This window comes from Protopterus annectens, chromosome 6.part1 (assembly GCF_019279795.1).
Source record: "Protopterus annectens isolate FY-2018-M chromosome 6.part1, PAN1.0, whole genome shotgun sequence".
Classification (NCBI taxonomy): Eukaryota; Metazoa; Chordata; order Ceratodontiformes; family Protopteridae; genus Protopterus; species Protopterus annectens.
Window position 1 is genome coordinate 422,473,006 of NC_056738.1, and position 16,138 is coordinate 422,489,143.

Consider the following 16,138-nt stretch of genomic DNA (forward strand, 5'->3'; position numbering starts at 1 on the left):
TAATTCTTTAGATCAATTAGGAAAATATAGTGAGATTAGTGAAGTATTGCTTTTTCTGTAACTGTGTGAACCTGTGTTATTTTTAATATTTCCTGTGTCTGAAACTCTGGTGTTTATTGTAAATAGATTTTTAGTATTTTTCATGTTCTTTTATTATTAAATATATTTAAACTTTTCATTGTGGCTGATTTTATATATAATATTTTAACCTTTGGGAGTACTTGTATCTCTTGATGACACTGTGGCCACTCCTGAAAGTCTGGCTGTTTGGTCAACATTACCATTTGTATTAATATTATTTTCACTTAGTATAATTGGGTACCCTTCCAAGATCCTTAGAGTAGCTGGGTTAGGGGTGTCTGGTGGCAGTCTAACTACCTTATAGTCTGGACAGAATGGGCCGTAGGTAGTAAATGTGTGCCAGCCTTTCCCAGGTGTGTGTGTGTGTGTGTGTGTGTGTGTATATGTGTGCACACTCGTGCGAGTGTATGTGAAGATCAAATCTCAAAGTGGGTGTGTGTAAACTACTTGGAGCAGAGACACTAAGTACTGGTTTTGCAGAGAGAGTAGTGGAGAACTTGGCTTGAACACTCAGCTGAGGTCTCAACTCTATAGCTGTGCCAGTGGAGAGTCTGACCGGGGACCTGAAGGGAGACATATTGAGAAACTAACATCCCAGACTTAGTGTGTGCCCTTAAGGGAAATTGTGCTTGATGCAGAGCACTACATCTGGAAATACTGCGTGTATCCATTTTTGTTCCAAGTGAACGCCCCTCTCCAGTGCCGGTAGTGAGGATTCAGGCTCCTTGATTACTGGCCTAGGGATGGGACATCGCATGCACTACGTATTCAAATTCCCCGAATCTTAAGCCATTGCCTCATACTGTGTATTCACCCAGTATGGATCTGGTACCATCCAGAGTGCTCTCCCCTTTTAAGGTGCAGCACTCTGTCTCCTTCAGTGGTGTCCTTTTGTTCCTCCAGAAGTCTCGTGGAGGAAGATGTGGAAAGGATGATGAAGAGATTCTTCACAGAGCAATTTCAGAAGGGAGTCTTCACGGTTCCTACCCCCTTGGGTCAGGAACACTGTCCATTTACTACTCCACCAATAACTCCTCTCTGGTATTAGTCCTCAGATCCAAGTGTTCTGTGCCCTTCTGTGTCAGATCTGAGGATAGCTTTGTCTTCTGATCCGACTGTTATTCTGAGTGCACCAGCCCTGACATCTTCAGATCCAGATGACTCTCGGAGCTGAAGCTTCCAGGTTGGGTCCAAGGGGATAAGATTGACTCTGAAGCATTTGGAGCTGTGTCTTCCTCTCAGAGCTTTGGCATTGGACAGCTGGACTCTGGCTTCCGTCTCGGGTGGATGGCTGTCAGAGTGGAGGGAAGTGGCTGGCCAGAAACTTGCTTTCTTGGCTCTGTTGACTTCCTTTTCTCCTGAGCATTGTGCTTTTGAGGTTGTGAAAAGTGTTTTCTCTGCTGTGGTGGATCAGGCGGTTCCTTTCCCCTGAGATCCACCCTTTACATCTCAGCTGACTTTGCACCATGATCCTTCACATTCTACTCCACTGGGACAGCAATACCAAAGATTCCAGACCACCCAGCTGGGTATTGTCATCTTTTCTGATACTTCTATGTATCATTCAACCAAACAAGTCCCTAGGAAGAGAATGTGCAGGAGGAGGCACTTGGACTCATCCCAGGAGTCTGTCACCGAGGATACTGACTTTGATGAGGGAGAATGATCTCCAAAATCACGACCTGATAACATCTCATTTGGAAACATCTTTGAGATCCTTAAACAGAAGAGTGCTTGGTCTGCCCAAAACCAAACTCATGAGGAGTCATTATTTCTGGAAGCTGTTACTCCACCAACTTATGAACTTATTGATTTGGTTTCTATGTGGGCGTGGAAGGAACCTTATATGATTGAGCCAATCCCAATGAGACCAGACAAGATTCTGGTTCCAGCAGTAGGAAGAGAACATTGGAGTAAGGGTGTACCAGTTGATGTGATCATGATGACAGCTACTAAGAAGGAACTTGCGGAACAAAGTTCCACTGTCCATCCTCTCCAGTAAAGAATTTAGGACACTGGGCAGATTTGGGAAGCGAGCTTATGCTTCGGCAACATTTGCTCTCCCATTGCTGAACTACTTTGCACACTTTATGAGACTGCAAAGGGACACAGAGAACTTTCCAACTCCCTTTCAGGGATTACTGCTACTACAGAGGCTCAAACTTCTGTGGCTTCACAGTTTTCTACCCTTCAATCAAATGTGTCAAGGAGGCTCATCTAGCATGCTGCAGAAGGCACCCCTAGGGCTTCAGGTTCAGTAATTTCCATCAGAAGCCATGCCTGCATGCACCTGTTTGATTTTTTTGTGGAGCTCTTCAAGTCATCTTTTGTCAGTGCTCCCTTTGATGGTTTTTTCTTGTTTGGCCCCACAATAACAGAGACAGACTCCAGGTGTGAGAAAGATGGAAAGACCCTATCTGCAGTGGGTGCATGTTTTCTGACCCCTCAACAGACCTTTTTCAGGAACTATATGTGGCTCAGGAAGTCTTAGGGTCCTTTCTAGGACACACATGGAGGTAGTTCCTCTGGAGGCAGAGGGGGGAGCAATAATGGCAGAAGACATCCCTGTGGCAGAAGCCCAGAAAACTGAGGGTCTAGAGATACCTTTTCTGACAGACCATTCCAGAATTCCTGAAAGGAGGACCAATTGCCGCCTTCTGGAGGCAGTCAGGGGTCACTTATCTCTGCACCAGGAAGCCTGGCTATACATAACTCATTACCGCTCCAGGCACACATCAGTTGGTACAAGCAAGAGACCAAGTGTTGCAAACTTGTTCAAATCTTGGAATAACCATTGATTACAAGTCACAATTACAACATTCTCAAACACTGGAATTCATAGGAACAAAGTTAAACACAGTATCTATGGTAACATTTCTTCCCCCTTTGAGAGTACAGACAATAAGAAATCGGGTCAGGAAAGTAATTTGTCATACTGGGATTTCAGCCTGATTGATTCTGCAACCCCTGGGATCAATGTCAGCGGCAATAATATTAGTACCTTTAGTAGGATATCACATGAGAATTCTGCAGTGTATACTACAAACACAATGGTCAGTTCTTCTTCAACCCATGTCGACCAAGATAAGAATGACTCAGGTATACAAATGGTATTTTTCCTGGCGGATGCATTCACAACAACTGTTGCAAGGTCATCCTTTCATTCTCTCTCAGCCCAAGGCCGTAGCGGCCATGGATACTTCCCAGATTTGGGGGGGGGGGGGCATTTTTGAAGGGTAAGACAGTCCAAGGCACTTGGTCTCCTGAAGAAGCCAACTTGCATATCAGTGTTTTGTAAATGAGTGCGGTGCTTTTGGCATTGCAAGCATTACAGAACTCTCTCCCTCTTGGAACAGTTGTGATTCAAATGGACAGCATGTCATTAGTTTGGTACATCAATAAACAAGGGGGAACCAGATTTTACTCCCTGTGTCAAGAAGCCCTGAGGGTGTGGCAATGGGCAGTTTCTTCCAACTGCTTTTTAGTTGCAACTCATATTCCAGGGAAGTCCAAAGTAATATCAAACAACCTTACTACCTCACAAGTGGTCTCTCAACAAAAAAAGAGACAGACATGATTTTTTGTCATTGAGGCCAGCATTGCTGAAATCTTATTGCATCTCTCCTAAACAGTAAGTACAGCAGCTTCTTTGCCTAATTCCCTCACTGGAGGAGTCACTGAGGGATGCTCTGCTCCATGATTGGCCCATGGTCTTCTGTATGCTTATCCCAACTCCTTTAATTCTCAAATTCCTTCAGAAAGCAACCAGGTTGAAGAGCAAAGTCATCCTCATTGCCCCTTACTGGCCTCGACAAATTTTGTTTCCCTTACTTTGGCCTCATCTTCTGTAACCACCTTGTGTTCTGACTCCAACTCCAGACCTTCTGTGTCAGCCAACAGGTATGGTTCGCCTAGACATCTCACATCTCAAACTGACCGCATGGTTTCTCCAGTTCCATTAATAGTCAGGCATCCTATGCTATCTCTGCCATTGCCTGTCCATTCTATACAGTTATCTTCCCATAAACCCTCTACAGAAGTTAATGGAAAGGGTTTGTTTATTGGGCAGAGCAGAATCAAGCAGACCCTTTCCCCTACCCAATTCATGCTGTACTTGAAATTTTAGTGAGCTTGTTTAACGAGGATGCTAGTTCATCTGCTATTAAAGTTCAAGTCACAGCCATCTCAAACTTTCATGTGGGGTTTCAAAATTCCTCCCTGGCTTCCTCTAAACTGTGCAAAGCCTTTTTTTTTAAAAGTATCCTTCTACTTAGACCACCTTATAAAGATCCTATACTACCACGGGAAAAAAATTGATATTGTGAAACAAATTTTTGACCTGGAAAGCTGTTGTTAGCTGCAATTACATCTGCTAGAAGAATTTCAGTACTTCAAGCATTATCTTCTAAGCCTCTATACTTGATTTTCCACAAGGATAGGAGTCACCTTGCGTACCAATGCTTCCTCTCTACCTAAGGAGATGCCAAAATCTAACATTAACCAAGCCATTAACCTGCCAGTAATCTTCCCAGACTTTCCAAATAAAGGAGAATATATGCTGCACTTACTGGATGTTCAAAGGCAATTATGTTTCTACGTGCACAGAACAAAAGAAATAAGAAAAACAGACCAGCTGTTTGTTTCCTTTGCACATAAGTTGGGCTAATCAGTTACAAAGGTAACTCTATCCAGATGTTTGATGGATTACATTTCATTTGTCTACAGCAAATTGAATCTCCCATTACTAAAACCAATAAAAGCTCATTTAACTAGATCTTTGGCTACTTCCAGTCTATTCTAGTCTAGAGCATCCATGGACTATATATGTGCTGCTGCAGCTTGTTCAAATCCCCATAGCTTTATCACTCATTACAATCTAGAGCTGGTCTCGAGGGAAAGAGCAGCCTTTGGCTCAACTGTAGTCAGGAATATCCTTCCTTAGAGTCCAACCAAGAGTCTAGGTAGCTGGAGACTCTGTCCCATCCATTGAGTAATGAATGAAAATTGACATCAGATCAAAAGTTATGTACTTGCCATAATGTTCCAAACTTGTTGTCCATTTTAATTCTTTCTCAACTCCCCACCCTCCATCCCCCTACATTGTTCACAAGTGACTTCTGGAGGAATGACACGTTTATGGACACCATATGTCCCTTCTGTTGAACTCCAGTTGTGGCAATTCTTTTATAGCTTCTCTCTCTCTCTCAAGCTTAAATATGAACTAGGGGATGTTAGGCATAGTGCATTATAGGTAGGAAAGGAGCTTGAGACTTTGTTGGTGGCCACGAGCTAGTGTAACGGCCGAGTCTGATGTGAGTTTCAGATCAAACCCATCTGTTGCGGAAGAATGAAAATGGATGATACAGGTGGAACGTTATGGTAAGTAAATAACTTTTTTTTTTTTTTCTGGAGGCCATTATAAGATATTTCTAAGCCATTTGCCTTCTCGATGGTTCCAGTGTTCCAGAATGCTAATAGTGCTAACCCGCTTTTACACTCATGTTTTTTTCACACTCTGATTGTCACCATAAACTTTCATGGTTGTCTATGTATTTCATTCCACAGGGACCACAGATACTTTCTCAGTTACAAGACAGGGTTGCCCATTACCAGGTTACCTCCTTGCCCTTTGGTTTGACTATTGCTTCCAGTGTATTCACAAATTGCCTATGTCTTGTAAAATTCATACTGCAGAACCATAGATATACATATCTACCCTTACCTCACTGACTTTGTTACAGACTCAATCTCAGAAGATTGAGAGGGCTTTGCATTTCATAGTAACTTTTTAAACTTTAGGCTTCTCATTTATCATTTAGGTGAAAAATAAAATTCCATTCAAAAGTGTGATTTTCCTGTAGAAACATCTTGGACTACAGCAACCATAAGGCCTTTCTCTTGCAGGACAAGCTGGAGTTCCAAGCAGAAAAGTCTGAGGAAATTTCCTTGAAAAGGTCAATTACATTGAGGGAATTCTTGAGGGCACTAGGTTACATGGCCTCCTCCATTCTAAACGATACTGCTGTTTAGGTTACTTATAAGGAAGCTCCAGTGCTATCTCAGAAACACTTGGAATCCGAACAGCCAATCAATGGAGATTCCTTTCCTACCTTGCATTAAGCAGGAATGGGAGTGGTGACCCAACAAACTCAGGCAAAAGCAAATGGTAACTTTCAAAGAGTGCCTGCCAACCATACTCCAGACTTTGTATACATATGTCTCAGATTATGCATGGTGAGCTCCTTCAAAAGACCTCATAGCCTAGACAAATGGGGCTACTCCCAGAGGGAAAAAGCATATTGATATAAAAGGTATATACATAACAGTCTTGCTATGTAAACGGGGAACACAGTCTTATCCCCTGTGTAGGCTGGAAGTGGCTGCTTAGGAAACAGCTGTACAGTTAGACACAAGTTTAAGAACAGTCTATGTACCATCCCAGCTGAACTCTGTAACAGACTATCTGTGCAGATCAACAGCAGATCCCCATGCCTGGGTGTTGTAGATGGATATCTTCAGGTAGTTCACATGTGTGGTGTTGCAGAGACAGAACTATTTGCTTGTTTCAGCAACAAACATCTGAAAAAAGTTCTTCTCCAGGGTATCATACAAAGAACCTTGAGCAGTGAATGTCTTTTGTTTTAAATGTATATGTTTATTTCTGCATTCATCCCTCCATTCCCCCTTCAGAGGTAAGAGAGAATGGGACAGGTGTGCTGCTTAAGTCCGTTCAACATTGGTTCTCCATTTTCATACAAATGAGTCCTCTGTCACAGCTTGTACAACAGGACTTGATAAAAAGGCAGGAGAGCCTTAATTCACCCTGGCCCAAAGGCCCTACAGCTCTCTGCTTTGATGGTATGACCCTTTTCCCTTTTGGCTGCAGTTTACAGAGGACATTATGAGGAAGGCAAGGAAGCCAGCTACCAGGAAATCTTAAGTGACCAAATGGAAAATAATCTCTACCTGGTGCTACAAGAAGACTCGAGATCCTTTCTCATTGTCAGTATTTATGATTGTGCAGCAACTTGTTTGAGCTGTTAGTACATGGCTGGTGTATGTCTCAACTTTCCCAGCTTGTTGGCCTATAGACACCCCTTTAGCATTATGTCAGCCTATCAGACATTTTCTTATGAAACTCTACACTTGGGACTGACTTAGAAAGAAATTGCTCCTTCATAAATCTGAACCTTATGATACTAAAACTCACATAGCCTCCTTTTGAACTAGCTGCTGTTGCTTTGCAGAAGTTCCTGTTCTGATAAACTGCCTTTTTCCATGCCATCACATCACCCAGGAGAATATCTGCAAGGATTAACAAGCAGAGAGACAGTTTAAATTTCCTTACAGATAGGGTTGGCTTGAGAAAGGTTATCTCTGGGTTTAGACCTTTAACTTCCTAAGTCTAACAGTAACAACCATGTGGATGCTGCCCTCTCCTTGTCTAACAATAAAGCATTACTCCTGAATTGGAAATCTGGTAGTAATCTATAGCATTTAACTTCAGAGGCCTTTCTTTCTGGTGACACTTGGTGGGAGTTTAACATGTGATAGCTTCCAAGGGTGCTTTGCTACAGACCTCATCTGTAACAAATTCTGAGGCTAGAGCTGGACAAGTGCCTTCACAGGGCTGGTATCCCAGTCATCTGAATCAGAGCTATTGCATTTATTCTCCCAACACTTCTCCATTCACTTTTTAAAGGGGAGGGGGGTGTGATGTCTACCATACCAGCTTCATTGTTGGACAACGCTGATGTCTGTATAGAGGGAAATCTTTAAACTTGTGGTTGTGAATGACCTAAGACGTACCTCCCTGGACTACATGAAAAGAGACATAGAGAAGCTCTCGGGTTATGTAGCCCAGGCAGGTATGACCCTAGCCCTGAGCAGCATCCTACCATCACCCAGAATGATACCACAGTACAAGCAGAAAATGATTAATTTCAACAATTGGCTAAGTTTCTGGTGTCATTCTAAGGAGATCCAGTATCTGTCTGCCTGGGATGACATGATTGACAGACCTCGATGCTTTGCCAGAGATGGCATGCATCTGTCACCCCTGGGCTTCTGGATACTGGCCAAGGCTCTTGCCACCCATATAGTGCCTTTTTCAGGCGGCGTTCCAAACACCAAATTATCACTGTAGCCGCTACAAACAAATGCACTCTGAGGGTCATGTTGCTCAACACTAGAAGTCTAAATCTCAAAATGCACTCGCTCGAGGCACTCCTTAAAATGGAGAACATCAACATTTGTGCTGTAACAGAGACCCTGGTTCATGGCAGCAGGAAGCACCCCTGCACTAACAGGCTATAACTCATTCCACACCTTTCGGCGTCAGAATTTAGACCAAAGCTTCAAAAGCGGTGGTCTCTCCATTTTCATAAAGGATGCACACACCTCCATACTGGTAGCCCAACATAATGCATCAGAGGTACTTCATGTGCAGCTAACATTGGGTAAGACAGCGATTCAGGTCATATAGGTCCCCAACTATGTCCCAAGAGACACACTCCACGTTCCTCAGCACCGTGGAGAATATTAGGGTCCAACCTAACACTCTCTTACTAGGTGACTTCAACTATCCCTCCATTAACTGGGTAAACTACTCCTGTACCAATACACTTGCCCAACGGTTCCTGGAGTTCTTTAATTCCAATGCCCTGGACCAGCTCGTTCTTACCCCCACTAGATGTAGCAACATCTTTGACCTGGTCATTACTAACATGGGTGACCATTGCTCTACACCAGTAGTCAGCTCCTCTCTGATTAGATCCGACCACAAACTAATCACCTTGGAAATCCACATCCCTTCCACCCCTCCCCCCCAGCAAAGGTAACCACCATGAAAAATTTCTTCAAAGCTAACTTTGGGATCCTAAAAACACAGGTGGCTAACTTCACAGCACCCATGCAAATGGAGAATAGTTGCATGACTGCAGAATCATACACCAATGCACTGTACGAACATGTACACAAATGCATGGATCTCGCCATACCCAATAGAACCAAGACAATCTCCTCCAAAAAAAAAGGAAGTCAATCTGGTGTTCCCCTGCCATAAACAAACTCTGCAACAGAAGGAGGAAACTGATGTGGAATAAGGTGAAGTCCCAAGACTGGAAAAACTCCCTTATCTGCCTCAACAAAAAGTTGAGATCCCTCATCAAATCCTCTAAAGCTAGGTATGAAAACAGAATTGAGGCAGATAGTAAAGATAACCACAAGGCCTTCTATAGTTATCTAAAGTATCTCCATGGCAATACCCAGATTTGCTCTGATCTACTACACAATGGTACCTCCTATACTGAGCCAACAGATATTGTCAGTATACTGGCTGACAGATTCAGTGCCAACGTTACCCCCCTCCCTCCAAAGGACCAATCACAATACCAGTAGATTGCCAGGCACCCAGTATTACTGCTGCACAGGTTAAAACAGCACTGTCCAAGGCCAAAAATTTATGGGACCTGACAATATCCCTGGTTGTGTTCTACATGAACTACAGAGTGAACTGGCACCTCACTTGTGTGCTCTGTTCAGTCATAGCCTCACCTCAGCCTTTGTCCCTGCCGAATGGCGCACTGCTACAGTTATCCCTCTCCACAAAGGAGGAGCGACTATCACCCCATTAGCCTGAAGAGTCTTGTATGCAAAGCTATGGAACGCATCATCATGGACCTAATAAACAAGGCTATAGGGAATCTCCAAACTCTGTATCCCACCCAGTTTGGTTTTGTGAAGGGTAGATCATGCCTGCTCAACTTGGTCGACTTCTTTGAGTCAGTCACCAGAGCTGCGGATGTAGGCAAGGTGATTCATACGCCCTGCCTTGATCTGCCCAAGGCCTTTGATACCATTTCCCACTCAGGAATCATAGAGAAACTCACTAAGCTTGACTTCAACCCCTATTTCACTAGGTGAGTTGCAAACTGGCTCACAGATAGAACCCCACAGTGTGAAAGTAGCTGACTCCAAGTCAGATTGCTGATTAGTCACGAATGAAGTCCTACAGGGTTTGGTCCTGGGTTCTCCAGGCCAACACGAAGGGACTCTGGCTGACAAAGTTCACAGACGATTGCAAGTTGGGAGCTGTTATTAACTCCCCAAGAGATGTTGACATCCTACAGAATGGCCTCACTGTGAGCAACGACTGGCGTCAGAACCATGGTCTTAAGCTCTATGCCAAAAAATGTGTTGTTATCCCCTTTGGGAAAAACCCGGTTCCCATGAATTACCACATTGATGGTAGTCCACTGAACACAGAAGACGTTATAAGAGATCTGGGAACACAGGTTGACAGCAACATCTCTTTTGATCACCACATTGCCACTGTGGTAAGAAAGTCCTGTGTGGCACATCTCATTGCTAAGGGTTTTGCATCCAGGAAGAAAGAGGTCATTGTTTCCCTCTACTCTTCCCTCATTAGGCCAGTCATAGAGTACAATGCCCCATTTGGCATGTACCTCACTAGACAACTACAACAACTGGAGAGGCCGCAAAAGTACCTCACAAAGAGGATCCTAAGCCTTAAACACTTGGCCTATATGGACAGACTCAAAAAACAACTATTCTCTGTCTCATATCACCTACTTAGAGGCAATCAAATAACAGTTAATGAAGTAAAAGTACCATTCTTTTGTAGTTTTATTACTTGTTTTAATTTGGATGCGTTTGACATTAAGAATATCTTGAGCAAGAATTGGCACTTATTAACGTCGGACAGTAACTGGAGAGGCTTATTACTGGATAAACCAAGAATAGTTTACAAAAGAGGATTGAATTTTAAAGAAATTTTACAATTTAAAGATACTAACACCATAATAAATGCAGGAATGTTCAAATGTAATATGTGCAACTACTGTAAGTTTATCGAAGAAGGTTGCAACTTTACAATAAGGAACCATACTTGTAGCCGTCAGGTAGTTTATATGGCTAAATGTGTAAAGTGTGCAGCCTTCTATATTGGTAAAACCGATAGAAAGTTGCACGAAAGGATTTACGAACATACCTATTGCATTAACAGGGAGAAGTTAGAAAATGCCCTTGCTAGGCATTGTCACATGAATGAAAACCATTACTTTAAATTTAAAATTATTGACCAAGTTTCTGAAGATCCCAGAGGCGTGTACGAGCCTTTAAAATTGGAAAGAAAAGAACTCATTTGGCAATTAACAACAAATGCCAACCAGTTTCCTGGCATTAATGAAATGTCTTATATTAAATGCATCCTAAGACTTAAGAATTTGGAAAGATAATTTATGATTTGTTTCAAATATGTTAAATATGCTGAATTTTTGAATATTTTCAATATTCTTAACATTTTATAATTATTAAAATAAAATAAATAAACTACCACAAGCTTATGTTAAGTTAATTAATTTATATGGTTATATGGTTATTTGACACAAATTTGACATTATACACATATATATATATATATAGTTTTTATATATATTTATTATATTTATTTTTATACATATCTATACAGAGTTACATATTTACATTTTTTTATATATATATATTTTTACATGTTAGTGTATTTTAAAATTAACATTTTAAAATTAACTTTTTATAGTATATACCATTATATTTAGAGGCCTTTTCTTCTAGTGATAGAATATGCCCCTTTTACTTTAATTCTAGGTTTTTTTGTACTACTGTGGTTATGAGGAGATGATTGTAATGGCTTATGACTGAGCCCATGTGTTTTCAACTTATGCTGCAATTATACAGGACGTGAATGCTTTAGTGTGTTCCTTTAGTGCCTTTTAGCATGTTTATTTATACATAACTTCTAAAATAAGTTTTTATTATAGCGACTATTTTTTTAAAAGAACTTGATTTTTCCTTGTGCTTTTAAATTAATTAACTCATGACTAAATTATTATATCCATTTTAGATTGATTGAGTGATTAATTGCATGTAAGGTTACTATTTAAGTATCCTGATGTATTGTGCTTATTTGTCTTCTGAGGAAGTTAGCTTTATGTCTGCAACGAAAAGTGTATGTTTATGTTTCGCACTTCAAGACTTTAAGACTTGTATTCAATAAAGTGGTTTGTGCATTGGAGCGCTCTTGGACAACTGGTTCTTTTTTTCGCTAGAGGCGATCTCTGCTGGACTTACAAAGCCATGTCTGACCAAGCTCTGTTAGAAATGCTATATCTAAAGAAATTCCAATCCCTCCGCACTATATGCTCCAGAGACCTCAACCTCATTACCACAATTAACAGAACATGCTGTAGGGACAGGTTTATAACCCAGAGACTGCCCATGCTATGGAACAGACTTTCCATACATGTCAAGCAGAGCACCTCGCTGACCCTCTTCAAGAGAAATCTTGAGTGGATGGGAAACAGAAAATTCACCCCGGGGATAACACCAGTGGCTCTACTCGACAAAGGCACTGGGAACTAAGGTTGGGTAGCACTATGCCAGGGTAACTATGGCTAGGCTTGTAAAGGCCCCAGAGCCATTAGCGTCGTGCACACTTATGAACTTAGTATGTTGCATATACCCTTACTATGCTTGGCGTAAGTATTCATGCTGTTTACCTTCATGTGGTTTGGACACCATGCAGACATATATAGTACTCAAAAAAAAGAGCAAAGTACATTCAGCAGAGCTGTGGGGGTAAACATCTACTTTGTATCAGGCTCATCTCTGAAAGTTTGGCTAGATATTGGATCTCACCCTGCAGAAGAGATCCCTAATACGATGACTTGGTAGTGTCCACACTCAAACATTTGTGTATATACTAATTTACAATTGTGGTAATTCATCTGTATTTCCCCCCCTCACCCCCCCCCCCCTCACATTACTAGTGGATGCTTTGGTCACCTGTCTTGAGGACAGTGTGAAGTCAAAATGGTGAGATAAATTCAGGAATGAATAGAAAAAATTTGTGTTGCTTTGTAAGGAGGGAGCAACCATTACTACTTAAGTAACATCAAACTATAACTGTTGGTTAAGTAGTATTGTATTTTTTTCAATGGATTGCAAAATATTGTTTTCTTAACTGGCAATGTCCAGTTACACTTGTAGCTATATACAGTGGGGTCCTAGGTAGAAAATCCCAGTTTAAAACAAAGCAAAGTAGATGCAGTCAGCAAATCTTTGGATAAATTATTTAATATGTAGATTAGGTGAGCCAAGCAGTAGTTTTTTGTCAGTCTGATCATGTCTGTGTATATTGAAAATTAACTAGTTTGGCATTGTTTGTTTTCAGAGGGGTCAACATCCATCTTTTGCTGCATGAGGCCGAGTTTTATGGAATCACTCCTTTAGGTATGAATTGCTTGCTTTTTTCTTTGTGTCTTAAACTTTGATGTTGAACACGTAAAGTGTTGAAGTATAAACATCTAAATGTGTTGTCTGAATCCAGCAGTATGTCCCATTGGAAAAATAATTGGAGACATTGAAACTAAGCAGCCATGGTAAATAACTGAGCAATAGTATGCATGAAGTAGTGAAATATGATGATTGCTGCATTCAAATAAATACTAAGTAAACTGAATTAAAATTGTGCATTTTTGAACAAATAGTAAGTGTTCTTATGACTCTGTTGATGCTGTATCCAGAACAGTTACTGCTGGATCAGTAATGAGAAGGGTTGCTTGATTTTGTGCAGAAAATTTACCAGAGGGTGTTAAATATGAGATTGTGAATACTGCTTTAGACAGAGAAGTATTGTTTGACCCCCTATTTTGCTGAAGTCTTTAAAATATTTGAGGATATATAAAAGTTGACTTGAGGGGGTCACTTAGATTTTTCAGCCCTCCTTTCCAGAGTTTAACAGGATCTTTCATTCCAATTCAGGATGGTTTACAGGGAACAAAAGAAACAGTCTGAAGCAAGGTTCAGGTAAACATAATTTGCAAACACAATGCCTGGGAGGCTCAAAAAAAGTGTTGGGGCACCAGAACCAAGGACAGTCCAGAAAGTCAGACTAACCCCAGAACCCAGAACTTGGACCGTAGCTCCAAAGACAGTGGTCTTTCCATATTGATAAAGGATGCACACACATCCAGACTGGTAGCCCAACATAACGCATCAGAGATACTTCAGGTGCAGCAAACATTGGGTAAGACAGCAATTCACATTGTAGCCTGCTATAGGTCCCAACCATGTCCCAAGACTCGCACTCCACCCTGGAGAATATTAAGGTCCAATCTAATACTCTCTTACTGGGTGACTTCAACTACCCCTACATTAACTGGGAAAACTACTCATGTAACAATACACTTGCCCAGCGTTTCCTGGAATTCATTAATTCCAATGCCCTAGACCAGCTTGTCCGTACCCCCACTAGAGGTAGCAACATCCTTGACCTGGTCATTACTAACATGGGCGATTGTTGCTCTACACCAGTAGTCAACTCCTCCATGGTTAGACCTGACCACAAACTAATCACCTTGGAAATACACCCCCCCCCCAAAGGTAGCCAACATGAAAAACTTCTCCAAAGCTAACTTTGGGCTCCTAAATACAAAGGTGTCTAACTTCACGGCACCCATGCAAATGGATAATACTTGCATGACCGCCAAATCATATACCAGTGCACTGTACGAACACATGCATGGATCTCGCTATACTCACTAGAACCAAGACGTTCTCCTCCCAAAAAAGTAAGCCAGTCTGGTGGCCCCCTGCCATAAACAAACTCTACAACAGGAGGAGGAAACTGATGCGGAATAAGTTGAAATCCCAAGACTGGAAAAACTCCCTTATCAGCCTCATCAAAATGTTGAGATCCCTCATCAAATCCTCTAAAGCTAGCTATGAATATAGACCAAGAAATATATGGAAACCACCAACTAGTAAATAAAAAACTGGACCAGGTTCCTTCTTCGCTGGTAAACTAGGTTTATTTTGCTTAAAGCGCGATCAATTACAATACACTTTTCGTCGGATAAAGGTAACCGACTTCTTCAGAAGCTTAAAAACAGTGCACACATAAAACACAGCGTTTAAATACTGTCACATGCTGTCCAAACCAGGGCGTTTAGTAAGTTAAGTAAATCCACCTGGTAGTAATTGTGTTACCATGGTAACACAGTTGGTTAGATTACAACATCCGTTGTTTATACAGAATGGATACGAACAAAGTAGAAATCGCCCAAGTAGAACTATTATAGTTCTTTGGTTGCCCAAGCCATAAGTAACCTCACATCAAAGCCAAATTCCTAGTTTATAAAATTCTGTGAGGTTCGTTACTTTTCAAAATCCTAAATGTGGTTCAAAGTATTCACATGATAAAAACAGCGGTACGGGAACAAGTTCCTTTACTGCTTATAACATTAACAGTCCTAAAGTCAGTGTAACCCCCAACATAAAACCCCAGCCCTAATTTAAAAATTCTTAATAGTTATCGCTAAGGGTAATACACCCCCTCGATTTCCACAGCACCATGGATGATCCCATGGACTGTGATAATAGAGGTTACCAACTTAATATTGAGTTGAAAGTTATTTTGAGTTAAAATAGTATTCATATAAAAATGACATTTATATAAAGACAGGTAAACAATCAATAAATAAAAATGTGTAAGTTTGAAGTATAGGTAGATGTAGAATGGAAAATCACAACAAAAGTCCACCACTTACAAAGTACATGTTGCATATATAATACATTACACGTATAAGGAGTAGTTTCGGGAACTACGTTGCAAAATGTGTATGAAATGTAACCTAGCCACTGGACCTAACCATCCATTGGTGTTGAAAAATTTTTTCCTAAGGTGGCCAATAATATAGAATATGAAGGGCAACTTAATCTGTCAAATAACAGTACTAATAGCCCAAAAATCAAGAGGGAAAAATTCTCTCGTGGGTTGTAGTCTTATTAAAGTTGCCCCACTTGTATTTCTTAAAGAAGCGTTACTCCCTCGTGTTGCAATACCATTTTACGTGAGCATTTATGATGTCAGTAGTGATGCCAAAACAAAAATATTGACATTCAAATTAGTTCACCTATCCAAGTTCTTTAGTTTAAGAATACATGCAATTGATGTCATTTCGTTTATACCTGGTTTCTGGTTAGCATTAGTCCGTAG

General features: G+C 41.1%; 1 protein-coding gene across 2 annotated transcripts in view; it reads left to right on the forward strand.

The window, feature by feature from the left end:
- The window catches only part of LOC122805610 (BTB/POZ domain-containing protein KCTD3-like), a 2,987,990-nt gene that overhangs the window by 594,455 nt on the left and 2,377,397 nt on the right, over window positions 1-16,138 (forward strand). For both annotated transcript variants that reach the window (XM_044075857.1, XM_044075858.1), the window contains exon 2: window positions 13,313-13,371. The gene's annotated coding sequence lies outside the window, so the exon portion shown is untranslated. The remainder of the gene's footprint in view (window positions 1-13,312; window positions 13,372-16,138) is intronic.